General features: G+C 44.7%; 1 protein-coding gene across 6 annotated transcripts in view; it reads right to left on the reverse strand.

The window, feature by feature from the left end:
• Sox5 (SRY-box 5) overlaps positions 1–12070 on the reverse strand; it is a 388682-nt gene that overhangs the window by 20001 nt on the left and 356611 nt on the right. The window lies entirely within an intron of this gene.

Consider the following 12070-nt stretch of genomic DNA (forward strand, 5'->3'; position numbering starts at 1 on the left):
TCTGGGGGCCAGTGTGTGGAATTATACAGCTCTCCCTAGAGTCTTCATGTTCACTTGTGGCATGGCAGCTGGCCTTTGGCTGTCCAGCTTATCTACTGACCACCACAATAGGAAAGAGCACTGAATCGCTTGCATATGACCACAGTGTAGGGACCCAACAGGACAGCCGAAGCATAGCTACACTTTCTACTGAAAAAGGTAACGGGGATTAACCGGGAAAGGGGCACATTTGAGATGAGAATATGTTTAAGTAAACCACGTAAGACATCTGAGCCTCAGAACCCTAATTTTAAAATTTGGTTTAAATGTGAGACAGGTTCTCATCAACTTACAAACATTTAAGAAATTTACATTTTTGATAATAAAAAGAAAACTTCATGGGGAAAACTAAACACCAAGGAAAAAAAGAGTGTCAAACATGTAGGGTTCACGGGAATGGTTATGGGCCTCAGCTCCCTGTGGTAAAGACAAGAAATACATATAAAAAAAAATAAGATTTGAGTTGTTTTCAAAATCATTGAACTCCCTCACTCCTTCTCTTTATATATCAATGTATTCAATGTTTATTTTTTAATTTTGTCCTTTTCATAGTTAGGAATGAGACTGATTATATGTCTTTGCCTATCTAGAAGTCAGAAATTTCCTTCCATTATGATTACATCACGTTGCACAGAGTAACTGAAACTCCACAGCAAACACAAAGGACAGCGGCCATCTTTGTTATCTTTCATAGCGCAGTCAAGTCAGAAGCGTGCACAAGCTAAGCCCAGGAGAAGCAAGAGCCTCTGCTTTAGTTATCGGCTCTTAAGTTAAACGGTGCATGGAGAGACAGTTCCCCTGTCCCTCTCTGAGTCTGGAATTCAGATGGGCCGTGAGCCTTGCTCCCCACCAGCAGACAGACCAAGGAGCGGGATAGGCTGTGGATCGGCTGCCATAATGGACATCTCTGAAATAAAGCTCCCGAGCTATAAAACTCGTAAAAGGCACATGCATGTAATGACAAAACAGAGTGTGGCTGTCAAATGGTGACTTGGTGGCAGCTAAAGCCCTCTGGCTGCAGCTTTTTGTCCCCCTTTCTTTACGGTCTCCTACCATACTAATGACACGGAGAATGAGGAAGTAGCGACAAGGAAAGAAAGAGGAAAGATTCTAACCCTCCCATCCAGTTATGTTAACTTCACAGCCCAGCAGAAGCACCAGAAGATTATTCACAACATTGTCATGATTTATCAGCTGGGGATGTTTTCATCTGCTGAAATAAAAGATTGAAGAAGCCACATGGATGTCCACCCCCTCAGCCCCTCATTGTCACTCTTGCCCATTGGTGGCTCTGGGCTCTATAAAATAACCGTCCACCCACATCAACCAACAGCACAAATGAGAGAAAGGACTTTCTTGTACATTAGGTATAAATTACATAGGAATACACACACACACACACACACACACACACACACACACACACACAACACACACTAAGAAACAAAACTCTTCCAATTTTAACAGATATGCTTTATAGGACATGGTAACATTTGTGAAGGACTTCTGTCTTGTTAGATTATGCATGGAAGCTTTGCAATCCTAGACACTGAAACCCTTGAGGAATGAGAGAACCACAGAGATGTAGGGGCCTGCCAATCCAGAAGTCGGAACTGCGTCTGTATGTCCTCTGGTCCAGTCAGAGTAGCAATCAGCCTTAGTTTCTGCCTCTCCACCCCCAACTTTAATTTGAGATTCAGGCTTGATTTTTGTTGCATGTATGAACTCCTGGTTTGAAATCTGGTAGCTAACTTCTACCAGATGACATGTTTCTTGAAGTGTAATTATCCCCGAAAGACAGGTGCCCAGTTTCACCTGGTAATGTGTTCAGAAGAGAACCCACCAGGAAGACATGCTTCTTTATAAAGTGCCATGGGGCTGAAGGTCCATGGGAAGAGCAGAGAAACGCACAGTGCCCATGTCAGTTTTTATGCTCAGCTTAACAATAAAAAATTATAAAATGATTTGTGGTGACAACTGATGACTCCCTATTAATAATTAAAAAAATAATTGTAAAAGGGGAGACATATTTAAAAGCTTATATGAACCAACTCATTCTGATTTTCATGAAGAAAGGACGGTTAGGAACTATACCTACACACGTGACGCATGTTTCAGTAGCGATCACTGTGGATTTGAGCTAATGGCGGTGGGTAGACAGTGTGGTAATGGTGTGAAGCTAGACTGTATGGGCTGAGAGAAATGTTACGTTGCCTTCAGCGTGTGTTCCTGTCAGAACTGCAGTAGAGGAAAGCTAAGGTTGACGGTGGTGATGGCTTGAACTTAGAACAGGCGTGGATTACTCTATCAGCATCCTGCTTGTTGTGACTGCGAATATGCGAAGGCCCCAAAGAAGCTTAAGATAGGGAAGAAGATAACAATGCTTTCCTTAAATACCTTAAGAGGCTTCGTGCTCCAGGAGAACTGAGACGTGTTTCTGGTGAGGCACAGAGAGTTTACTGTACATGGCCAATAGAACATAGACAATAGAATTATCAGGTGAAAGATACAGAACCACGGAATGAAGAGTCACCGCATGGATGAAGCTGTGTCCATAAATAGGATTGAGATGTCACATCCCTTGGAGGTGTCTAAGTGTTGGCCATGTGACTACCTGCCCCTCAGAGATGCCCAGGAGGCATCCATGGTCTTGTGGCTGGTTGAGCTGAGGCTGTTTTGTTGTCTTTGAATCCTGAAAGCCTACATGTTCTTTTTCACCAACCTGACAGAACTCCATGTGACAGACATAAAATACTTGGAACAAATGTAAACGTTTGGGCATTTTCTCTATCTGTCCATAAATTCTCAAAAGCAACTCAGTAATACATTTCAACCTTATAGGTAAATACTCCATACACATGGAAATGTTGGGTGAAAACATAGTTTATAAGTTCTACAGTCATTGTCTTAAAGGAATAGGTTGCAAGCCAAATCAACAGTGGTTACTCAGATCCATTCTGAGAGGACACTTACTGACGTAGGCAGTTCATAAAGGACACAGTTGGATGTTCGAATCTAACAAGATTAATTTGTTCTTTGACACAAAGCTCACTGACAGAGAGAGGGAAGCAACATGGTAGCCATAATGTGTCATTGCCAGAGAGAGGACAGTACCATGGTAGCCGGAGTGTGCCACTAACAGAAAAGTCACTCTGAGGATTATGTCAAGAACAAAGGATTCACAAGGAAGCTGCAAAGGAACACTAGAACTCAAAACCCAGCATTGCTCATGTATCATCCTCTAGGCCATGGTGTGAGTGTGAGAAAGAGAAAAGACCGTCAGAGGAGAAACTGAGACCAAAACTCTCTGTACACAGCCAGTCAGGATACTGCTAACGTCCAAGAAGACATTTATTTACTGTTCCTTTACAACCCTGCAGGCATCTTTGTGTTGCTCACTGCATCTAACCACAAGGATTAACGGGAGACGTACAGGTGGCCAACAAGGAAAAATAATAGAATTCATAATCTATATAGGACATCTAGTTGGTGTGTATTGGAGGTGCACAGATGCACATATAGAACTAGAAGGCTGTGCAGTGATAATTGTTCTATAAACAATGGGTGGTTCAGTCACCAGAGTACAGAAACATACCGGATTGTCCTCTTTAATTTTTCCTTTGCATGGATAAAAGCTATGAAACTGTCAGCATTCTTACAAATGTGACCTGAGTAGCCAGCACTTACTTCAGCCGGATAAATTGAGTTAGACTGTTTTATAGAGTCATGGTGCTGGTGCGGAAACCCTGCCTCTGATGAATAGAAACAGGTCCACCATGATTATAGCTCACTTTTCAATTATCCATGGTAGTTTTAGGTGAAGAGACAGGGGAAGAAAGATTGGAGTATACACTTAAAATCCCATTTTAATGAACAGCGAAAACTTTGCTCCGTATTTTATCAGAGCTGCTGGAAATGCAATGTAAATAAGATTGGGTATATTCTTACTGGTTTTATGGCTACCATTCCCTAGGGGAGAGGCTGGCATAGGGAGAAAGGAGCCAAGAGAAACAAAGATGGGTTGGGGAGTCTACTAATTGAGGAGATCCTGACTTACTGCATGAGATTTTTATGATTTAAGCTTTAGGAAACTATGCTGAGAGATACCTGTGCCCAGCTCAGGGCCATGAGCTGAGAACACAGGGTCTGGGTACTTTCCTAAAGGCCTGTGTGGTTCATTGGAAAAAAATATTAAGCTCAGTGCCAAAGGATGGAGGCCCAAGCACTGATCTGCCACTGAGTTCCTCCAGTCTTCTCAAATGCCGTGCTCTCTTTAAAGAGTATGTGTGAAAACAGTGCAAACGTGAAGCCACAAAATACAAGTCAATAGCCACTAGCCACTGCTGTCCCCGCCACTCATGGGTGTGAGCAAGGACTTCTCATTTGCCAGGAAGGGAAGAAGTGTATCTGTGAAGATCTCATGGTATCTTTTGCAATAAATGTGAAAGTTTGCCCGTTTTCCTGATAGTTCTAATCCCTATTGGCAAGATCATCTTTAACAGGTCATGACAGTGGCTACATCTGCTACATATATGGGGTGTTTGTTTTATCTCTGTCTTCCTGTGAATCTGGCCTAAGGAAGAATATAATTTTGAGGAGGACTGGGGATGGATGGGAAAGGGGAGACAACTATTGATAGATTGTGAAAGGTGCCATTCTTGATGCACCAAGGAAGTTCAGTTTTTACTCACACAAAGGTTAGGGAGACTATAGAGACAGATTTCTAACTCCATCACCTTGGTACGGACACTATGCATATTTCATTATATTTTATTTTTAATCTATGCATTACTTCATAGGCTCTTAAGAGACCTAGAATATTCTCTATACAATGCTGCCAGGAATGCTGTTATTAGCACCTGCGTATCCCTTAAAACGAAGAGACAGTTTCAGTCACTACAATGTCAGGGTGAAAGTGCCTCTGAGAACCTAGGGTGGCACACCCTGGGAGTCTCATTTTCTTGGGCCATTTTGCCCTGACCTCTCCAACAAGAATGATGTAAAGAACACAAGACTCTCTGTTTGAAAACATGCACAGCTTTTCCAGGCTTGAAAATTAAACCATAAAAAGTTTACTGAAAAAAAAAAACCTTTAAAAAGCTCCTTAAAACCTAACACCATAACTGCTCCCCACCAAGCGTGGGCACTTGCTAGCTGCATGTAGTGGCACCGTGACAAATGTATCAAAACTGAGCGCAGGCTATACTCAGAGAAAGAAAAAGTCTTCCACTGGCCATCTGTGAAAATAAGGCATGTGGCCATTAAATGCAGAGGCTGTAAATATACACAAACTCCATGAAGCAAATGGCAAAAAAGGACCAAACTTCAAACTCAAACAAATCAAAATGTTTAATGCATACTTACCGCTGCTGGAAGAAACAGCTCTGATCTTTGCAGTCTGGAAACTCGGCATGTATTTCAATTAAATACCCCCAGAAAGGAGAGCAGGCGATAGAGAAGGAGAGAGAAAGAAAGAAAAGAAAAGATACAGAAGAACACCGCCAGGGACAGAAAGCTCTAGATGGCCTCACTCAATTCCCTGATGCAGAGACCCCCCTCGCCCTGGCTCCCGCCTGTCAAGAACGTCCACCGGAGTTATTGAGAGGGTGGCATATAGGGTGACGGACGAGTGATGACAGAACACCCATTTACCTGTTTGGTGTTTTTGTTTGTTTGTTTGTTTTCTTTCTTTTCTTTTTTTCAGTCCTGGGTTTTTGAGAACTGGCTGTTCTGTGCTGATAATATTCACCAAAGGGTTTCCTCCCCACGCTTGTCCCCTAAGAAGGGTTTGCTGGCTAAGAGGCCGGGAATTGGAGGCTTTGTAAATGCAAAACAAAAGCAAAGGAAACCCGAGGTTTAGATGGTGCTGTGCACAGAAGCCTGGTCTGGTTTCTCTGATGGTCATGCCCAGATGTCAGGTCTCTAGCCATACCACATACATTTGCAGAGAACAGAGACTCCCATCATAAAAGAAAAGTACATAGTCAGCCCTAGACTTTATATGTCTTCTAATCAAAATCACTAAGTCCTTATATACAAATGTAATGACTAAGGTAATATACAATCTACTTTTATATAAGAAAATTAGTAATCACTTGTGTTACTTCTGTTATTTTAATTGGTTCATAGGCAAATTCTAATCACAAGATTGAAAATATTAGGTTTACTCTCTCTGTTTCTCTCTCTCTCTCTCTCTCTCTCTCTCTCTCTCTCTCTCTCACACACACACACACACACACACACACACACACACACACACGACTAATCTGACTTACAGATGCAGGCTTGGAAGACTCTCCCCTCTTTCCTCCTCTGAAGGGCTTACGGCCATGCCTACCTCTTTTGCAAAGCTATCCTCTAAAAACTGACAAAGCAGCCCTAAATTGGCCTCTGTGATTCATTTTAGCTCACACCAATATTTACAATAGCCATCTAGAGACCATTAATTGAAAGCATCGTCTACTGAATGGAGATACGTGTGTGTTCCTTCCCGCTCACTATTTCAAAGGAAAGCCCTAGCTCAAGCGTCCTCCCAGGCCTTCCTTTTATCTCCAGGAAGGAGTGTGTGTCAGATACCACTGCTAGATTCCCCGTGTCAGTTTCTGAGGCGCTAACACCGTCCACCCCATCCATCAGATGGCTGGCAAGAGTCCGTGAGGAATGATGGATGGAAATTATCACTGGGGTACAGCGGAGGCACTCACTGCCATTTGTAAATAATGCTCTCAAACTACCAACCTTTTTCCCATTATTAAACATCTGCATTAAGTCAACACAGTCACTGTCATTTCAGGTTTGGTACTCTGTTAAAGGGACAGAAGAAGGTGAGGATCCCGAGAGGAGAGATTCGGAGTGCCACCATATTAATCTGTTTGCAAATTATTCTGTGCGTTCCTGGGTAGCACTTCTTATGAATTTGACTCCTGTAGCTCTCTAGTGAACTAGGATTTAAAACAAGTGCACTACTGACCACTGCCCTCACCCCTCTATGGAAAGCCGCCGAGGGATCTTCTCGAGCTTCAGAGGATTCCCCTAGCAGCGATTTGCAATTATAGATGGATGCCCAGCATGCATAAGTGTTGCTGGTACAGGGACTGTAGGCCATATCTGCTAAATAAATTCTCAGCTTTAGGAAATAAATGCACCCTCACATGCCTGCTTTCCTTACTTTCCAAGCCTTACATAAGAAAAGCAGGGCAGGAGTCCATCTTAACGTGTATGGAAAACACATACATATGTGAACACAGAGTCATAGGTTCTGGCCTGGTGTCAAGCAGTGTTTTCCTGTGCCCAGCTTTGTTATTATTTCATTTTCTGTGAACCACAGGTGAGGTACTAGGCCCTGGATGTGCAACATTGGGGGAGCTAAAGGCAGGGAGGGGCAATGGTTATGAAGAACAACTCGAGCTGATAAAGGTATTTGTGAACTCCAACGCCATATTTAATGCAATAGCTGGGCTGACTAGCGCCTTCTGCTGTCCAATACCTACTTGACACTTCTTTTTTCTTCTACTAAGGCCATCTTTAATTTCAGAGTGTCACTTGACCTAAGAAAGAGAGATAGAGAGATTCTCTAATTCCATTACAGAAACGGATTTGCGAGCAGCTTATGAAGATTTCCTTAAATTCATATGGACCCAGTTGGAGCCAGTGAGATGTTGTTGAAGCTAGCTGGCAGAGGGAGACCCATGTGAACGGAGCTTAGCAAAGAGAAGATGCCCCCTCCCCTGAAGCATCTGGATGATGGGTGGTTTGGTTGTAGGTACATCAATCATTTTGTGACCCAAAGGGGAAAATAAAAATCAAGAGTAGTAGAGATCCCAGCCCAGAGATCATGGAGCTGAGAAAAAAGGATGGCTGAATCTCGCCTTTGAACGCTCTCATTTGATGGTGGTGAAAGACTGTTTGTGTAAGTTCCTGTACTCACATTTCCTCCTGTTTGTTGAGAACCGTGTTCCAACAGACACGACAGCGTGGGGTTCACTACTCCCCGGAAAACCACATTTGGGAAAAGAGAAAGGATCTGGGGACTTTCAAGTGAGCTTCTCCTTGCTGACATACGCTCAAGCTTCTGATGCAGTCACACTGCCTGGCGGGATCAGCACAGCACCAAACCAGGCTCTGCGATCATACTCGGAGCTGCCAAGCTCAGACCTGCTATCCACTTGCCTGCGTGGTCAAGAGTCTGCCCTGTCTGGGCTAAGAAAGCAGAGCTCCAAACACTTCTGTGTCTCCCTACCTGAGCTGCCTCCTTTCCCACCCCTCGCACCGAGGTGTCTGCTACAGCCATCACCTGTGGCAGAGATCGATGGCAGAAGATAACATTATTTGAATATACAATCAGCCTATAATTAACCAGGGATGACAATTATAAATAACTGTGTACCAGAGTTTCCAAGAAACCTGACACACAGTTCTTGGGTATGCTGGAACATTTCCAAGAAAAGTAGAGAAGTGAAAAATCTTTTAGAAGTCTTCAATTAAAATGTGTTTCAGTAAAAGTGACTTTCATCGTGCGTTTTGGGACACCTCACCCAGCGAACATTGGCCCTCGTCCATCTTCATGCCTCCAATTGTTTTTGCTGGTCAGTTACAGCTATGTAGAATCGAGATCTTCATATGTGATGAAAAGTCAACACGCATAAGGTTTGTACAGCCGAGGGAATAGGCCCCCAGTACAGGACTTTAATTATCTGGATCTTGGGACCATCTACCTGCATCGCTGGGGACCGGTGTACAGCACGAGGGTAGAGTTTGACCTTTTCAGTCCCCTCTGCTCAGTACCCCACCCTACCATTCTCCCATCTTACTGCTGTCCTCCTATTTATCATAGACCTGTGTATGTGTGTCTATGTGTATGTGTATGTGTGTGTAAGTATGTGTATGGCTGAATTGTGTGTGTGCACACATGTATGTAGGTGGCTTTCAGAGGCCAGAAGAGGGGTAAATCTGCTGGAGCTTGAGTTCCAGCCTGTTGTCACCTGACATGGGTGCTGGCAACCAGTGCTGGTCCTCTCTAAGAGTGGCACATGCTTGTAACCACTCAGCCATCTCTCCAACCAGATGGTCACTTTAGGTAGCAGATAGCATTCTTTGGGGACTTCAAATGGCATGAAAAAAATGCTAGTGAGATGCGAAAGGACTTTGTCATTCAGTCTTCTGAGGCATGTCTCTGAGAGCTGCCAAGGGAAGTTTCGAGCTAACCGCTAACCTGTCTGTGAACTGACTGACCGTGGATGCAGTCGCACAGTTCTGAAAACCTAGAAGGGCAGGAACTGGGGAAAGACAGCCAAGGTACATGATGCTATTTCCTCATGGAGCACATGTATCCACCTTTGGCATCGCAGATAAATGACTGATAGGACACGCTAAGCAACCTGGCTTCTGCTCTTGATAGATGGGACTTACACCTAAAAATACACAACAGATTTTACCTAAATTGCCAGCAGGTCTCATATTTTCTTGTTCAAAACCAATCCCCCAACACACAGGACTGTCAGTAACACACAGTAGGTGTGAATGTTGACTAATTACTTTTGCAGAGCTGCAAGTTTGACATTATCATCACCTCTCCTTAGGTTAAAGAGACATAGGTAGATCAGCGCAGAATGGACATCAGGGTGTATACAGCGGAGAAAGGCAGCCAGCGAGCATGACAGTCCCTGCTTGTGCCGGCCCTGCAGCACGCCCAGTGATCCCCTGCAGTGCTGCAGTGCCATTGGGAGGCCCATTTGGGCTGCATGCCTTTACAGAAAGAAGTGTCACACTGTCACATGAGATAGAGAGGCTTCATGTTCATACGTTCTCCACTTCAAAATAGATAAACATTACAAATTCAAGACTGAGTTAAAGAGATCATTCGGGGGTTAGGAGCTCACATTGCAGAGAACCAGAGTTTGCGTCCCAACACTGTTTATGGGCACCTGTACTAATGTGCATACTCAAACAGACACACATTCGCCCATACACACACACACACACACACACACACACACACACACACACACACACACACACTTGCCTAATTACAGAGTTTTAAGAAGTAACTCTAAAGAGATAAAAACCGTTAAGGCCGATCTTGAAGCCAATCAGTAAGGACCTTGAGGTTAGTGGCAGAGACCCTGCTCCTTAGCAGGAATTGGCAGGTTATTCCTTCAAAAATAGATTTGCAAAAAATGATGCTGCAACTGTACCAAAGAGGAAGGAAAGCTTCCCGGCAAAGGCAGTGGTGATGCCTGCCACTCAGACGAGAGGCACTAAACCAGAGAGGTGGGGTGAAATGCTCATGGATAGGGACGTGGGATGAGAAGCGGCCTCAAGGACTCCCTGGCATGCACGTGCCTGGCCTAGAGGGAGCGCAGGCGGCGGCACTGCTGGGACTTAAACAGAAGGCTGCCGAGTCACTGCAGCCGTGCAGGAGCGCAGCAGCTGATCTGTATTAGAGAAGATTAACTCCCATTGCCATGGTGGAGGGCCCGGGATTATTTTATGTACTCCTGTTGCCTTACAAGCCGTCAGCACAATTATTGCCCTCCGACGTGAATGACTGATCTGTAACCACAACTAAACAGCTTGCTGCTTAGGGGCTTCGGGAACTTCATGAAGATGGATTTCCATACCATCAAAGTGCTTTTAATGGGCTCCCGGATCCAACCACAAGATCTATTTTGCAAGTATATAGAATTCGGGATGAAGGCTTCCTGTCCAAAAGGATTTGGGCGGTTGTCACTTGACAATTCCCAGCCAGCGCAGGGGAGGGGGAAGGGGGGGAGATAGGTAGAGTTGTCTCTGCTTTGGAGGATTAAAAACAAGGGGGAGGGTTACAGATGTTCACGGAATGCAACAATCTGCTGCATCCACAGCTGAATTCAAAGCTCTTAACAAATAGTGGCGATTTAGCTGTGCTTGCGAGGAATGGCTCCCGTCACTTCGCGTTAGCATCTGGCCAAGTGTTAAACTCATTTCCACGCAGGGAGCAGGGGAAAGGGTTTCTTGCTGGAGCGCCTTTCAAGAATGTTTAAATATTTGAACATAAATCCCTTCATGCTTGCTATCTTTCCTTCCTAGGGCTGCCACCATGTTTCTTTCTGCCGTCCCTTCCTGTCCCAATGTCTCACTTGGGCTACAGGAATTGGGAGAGTTGCAGGCTTGCCGGACGGCATCCTGGTCCTGCTGCTGCTGCTTCCGGAGAGGAAGCAGAAGTGGGTTTGTTTCTCCATCCTGGAGATTTCCTCATGTGAGGACCCAAGAGAGCAGCAGCTGGGGAGGGTCATGCCCCAAGTTCGCCTGTGCTATCTTCGGGGCACTTAGGTATCTAATTCTCTATAACTAGAGAGCTGACCGTCAGAGCAAGCTGCTCATTCGGTGCCCCTCAGGAGGATGGACGTGTAAACCACTGATACACAGCTGACTGCACCCCCCCCCACACACACACACCTACAGTATGCGTAGGACGATAACGATTCAGTCACCATTCCACACTTCCATTCCCATACTACCTAAAGAAGTACGCCGCTCCAAGCATGCTATAGTGACATTTTTTTTTTTTCCCTAAGTAAAACAAAGCTTACATGCAAATAAAAAGGCATGAAGCCATCGTGTCTCTGGCTAGTTCAGAAGCTCTGCTGGCTTTGGGTAGAACACAGAAGGTCAAAGCACATTTTGTGTCATGATGAAGTCAAACTTTCCAATTCTGTAGTCCCTAACACTTGACAGTAGCAACATTATGACAGGCTCAGGAGCCAGGGTATCATCCAAGCTTAGGCCAACTAAAGGAGATTCCGTGATTTCAAATCCAGCTGATCCCCAGATACAAGCTAAGTATCTCTGGAAGGCAAAACTTTCCCTCAGATACAGCATTGCAAACGCCACTTTGTTTTAATACACGCTGGCAGCAAAAGGGCAGCGTTCATCCCCCGTAAGGTCTGGGGGTGCAATAGTGTAACATTTCCCGCTGCTAGACTGGATTTGGATGGGCTCCGGATCTCCTTGATGATGGGAGATGGGCACTGAGGGGCCATCATTCTGGAGA

The sequence above is a fragment of the Microtus ochrogaster genome (genome assembly GCF_000317375.1).
Source record: "Microtus ochrogaster isolate Prairie Vole_2 chromosome 14 unlocalized genomic scaffold, MicOch1.0 chr14_random_2, whole genome shotgun sequence".
NCBI lineage: Eukaryota > Metazoa > Chordata > Mammalia > Rodentia > Cricetidae > Microtus > Microtus ochrogaster.